Raw genomic sequence first — 3,383 nt, 5'->3', positions numbered from 1 at the left:
AGTGTAGGCAGAGTAACTGATTAACAATAATCAACAAGGATCTACATAACTATCTAAGGAATTAAGGGAACTAAGGTGGGGATGCTTCAACTATTATTACCTAAATTAACTGAGTGGTTCCTAGATTAACTGGGTGGTGCACAGCCCTGATCTTTGCTAGGACTTTCAATGGCTACTAGCTTTTGGGGGGGTCTCTGTCTAAACTTAGCTAGTGAAGACAATGAATGGACTCCGGCATATATGTTTTTTAAAAAAAACTACCCAGGACCATTTTACTGTCAACATATTTCAGAAAAAGACTATACCTGACAGGAGGCACTTTTACCTTAATTTGGTTGAATATCGATACTTTTAGAATATTCAGAGTAAAGGTCCATAAATATCTCGCAGCTTCACACAACCTAGCAAGATATAATGACTAGTTCCGGGCTTCAACTTCCCAAAGCACCACTGGCAACAATCTCTCATTTGTTTTAATATTCCTCAGTAAACTTGTGAAATTTTTAGCCTTTAGTTTCAATAACAGTATGTAACCAGGACTGAATTAAAGTATATAGGGCTTATAATTTTGTCTCCACTCTGCTCTTTTGGTTATAATATTGCATGTGTCTTACCTATTAATATCCAGTTAATGTATTCTGCAACTGAGCTCCAGAAAACAGTATGTCATTCTCCTGGGGAAGCCACTGCTCCCCACTTAGAAGCCATCTCCTCCTATTTTGTCAACAACCCTACTTCTGCTTAGTTATGGAGCCAAAAGATGCTCAGGGAAGGTGGGTCCATCTTTAGGAGAAAAATCATAGTTGGCCTAAGCCGGTCTTGCTTGACTCATTCACCTCTGCAGTGACTGGTTTAGGCGTGGGCTTTTGGCCAATTCTGTCCAATAAGCCACTAAGGGAAGTATGTTGGGGCTTCTTCGATTTTTCTTTCTGGTAAAAAGAAAGAAATTCACGAGGCAAAACTTACTGCCTTATACAAGGTGATTGTGTAGGATGTGATGATTGGAATTGTGACCTTGTGAGAACAAGCTTGAGGGCAAATGCCAACATTCTGAGGATGGCAAATGGAAATATAGAAAGCCCTTGGGGTTTTGATGAACTGCTGTGTAGCCAAATGAGCCAGTTCTGGAAAACCTCCAGACTTCTGTGACAGATAATCACCCCTATTGAATAACCACTTTCAGTAGGATGCTTTGAAAGCATCATCATCCCTTCAACTGGATGGAAATACGTGCACCTTTAGACTATATTTAACACAGTGCCACATGTGGGTATGAAGAAGCACAGTCTATGCAACAAGGTTTTCCCCACTTTCCTTTTTGGCAAATAGGATCTTTACTGTGCTCCAGCCCAAGGCTTCCTGTCAAGTGAGGGACTGACCATGTCTGGGACCACAGACAAGTACTGTTCGTGTGTATGGTAAAATATACATAACATAAAGTTTATTATTTTAACCATTATTAAGTGTGCAACCCAGTAGAATTAAATACATTCACAATACTGTTTTACCACTGTTATAAGGAGAAACTGCCCGATAGACAAAAAACCACGACAAGCCAAGAATTTGGTGAAACAGATCCTCTCCCTTGCCAATTTGGAGAGGGAGTTTCCTTTATTAGCAGATTCGAACCCGGGCTGCCTCCGAGGCAGAAAGCGCGCGTGGGAAGCAACCCTGAGCAGCTCCAGTTACAGTCTTTTATGCACCATTTGAAGCAGGGGTGGGGCGTACTGAGAACAAAGAGATTAAAGAGGAGTGATCTTCTTATCGCTTAACTCTTTGGTTACATGCATCTGCCAGAGGCTTCCTGGAACATTTGTTACCTTCTAACAAGACATCCTGTCTGCTATGTCAGCTTGACCTGTTGGCCAAGACCCCAGGCCAAATGGCCAAACCGTAAATCTCTCATATAGGAGGGAGTAAAGGGAACAAAGAAATTCCAAAGGGGTCTGGGCTGCATCCTAACAGCATGGGAGTTTATCACTGCTGCCGGGCATTCTTTTATCTAGTTTATCTCAACAATTAATCAGAACCTAACTTTCTCAGCCGGTTCTTAGTGTCCGGGGCTATCTATCTCCGGAGACAGCTTCAAGGTTTGCACCCCCCTCTTGCAGGGCTGGTGATTTTCTACTGTCCTACAACCACCACAACTATCTACTTCCAAAACTTTTTTATCTTCCCCCCCAGAAGCTCTATGTCCATTAAATAATAGTTTCCCATCCCCTCTTCCTCTTAGTCCTGGTAACCTCAATTCTACTTTCTGTCAGTATGAGTTTGCCTATTCTTGGTAGCTCATATAAGTTTAATCATACAATATTTGTCATTTTGTGACTGACTTATTTCTCTTTGCATAATGTTTTTCAAGATTCATCCATGTTGTAGCATGTGTCAGTACTTCATTCTTTCTTTTATGGCTGAATAATGTCCGGATGACCTTATATATAATGTCAGCTGAGTCCCCCACCTGGCCCCAGCTTGTCTCTATTTCTGTGTCTGGTCTCGTTTTTTCTTTATTTTCTAATCCCCAGCTCCTCCGCTCAGGAACCTGTCGTTTTCCCGTGCGGGTCGCGGGAAACAGAAACAGCTCACCACACTTCATTCTTTCTTTTATGGCTGAATAATGTCCCGCTGTGTGTATATATCACATTTTGTTCATCCATTCATCTATTGATAGGTGCTTTGAGTGGTTTCCACCGTTTAGCTATTGTGGATAATGTTACTATGAGCATTGGCATCTAAGTATCTGTCCAGTGCCAGCTTTCAATTCTTTGGATTATACAGGAGTGAGCGAAAGTAGGCATGTTTTTTCCCTCAAATCACCCTCATCCCCCATTTATCTTTCTCTGTGTGTGTGCCACTCCCTTCTGGATCCTCCATTTATCTTGATTTTTATGGAGCTGGGGATTCCCACAGGGATTCCGTGAAGAAGAGGGCACTGGGCCGGGGTTAGGTGTGGCGTCCCTTAGGCAAGCCAAATAGGGAAAAGCGGGGAGAGAGAGGGCTGCACTGCCAGGCGCTGAAAAGTAGAAATTGGGTCCGAAGGGAGAGGGTGGCAGGTGAGAGGACCAGCTTTCAGGAGACTATTGCCGTCGGACTGGCTCCCAGATCAGGCAGTCGAGCCAGCTAGCGGCGGGTTACCGTGGCAACCGTGAGATCTCGCGAGACAGACATCGCGCCTGCGCAGCGCTGCTTCAGGCCCTCTCCGGAGCCTCCCACCTCCACCCGGCTCCCGAACTCCAGGTGTTTACAGCTCGGTCCTCCCGCTGACCCCCTCGGCGCGGTGGCAGTGAGCCGACTTTTCCTGTTGTGAGTGAGTAACGCAGAAGGATGAAGTGTGGAGCTCCGTGAGCGTGTGGGAGGCGGAGCCGGCAGGGCGAGGGCTGTGC

The 3,383-nt window shown here is 44.8% G+C and overlaps 1 protein-coding gene across 4 annotated transcripts in view; it reads left to right on the top strand.

Moving 5' to 3' along the window:
* Nucleotides 1-3,141: 3,141 nt before the first annotated feature.
* Nucleotides 3,142-3,383, top strand: part of RPP38 (ribonuclease P/MRP 38kDa subunit) — a 16,921-nt gene continuing 16,679 nt past the window's right edge. Inside the window, exon 1 of one of the 4 annotated variants that reach the window (XR_001364534.1) lies at nt 3,142-3,307. The gene's annotated coding sequence lies outside the window, so the exon portion shown is untranslated. The other 3 variants (XM_014549936.1, XM_005878878.2, XM_014549940.1) reach the window with 3 other exon arrangements.

Source organism: Myotis brandtii, unplaced genomic scaffold (genome assembly GCF_000412655.1).
Source record: "Myotis brandtii unplaced genomic scaffold, ASM41265v1 scaffold576, whole genome shotgun sequence".
Lineage (NCBI taxonomy): Eukaryota > Metazoa > Chordata > Mammalia > Chiroptera > Vespertilionidae > Myotis > Myotis brandtii.
Note: the sequence above shows the minus strand (reverse complement) of the source record. Positions and strands in the feature narration are given on the sequence as shown.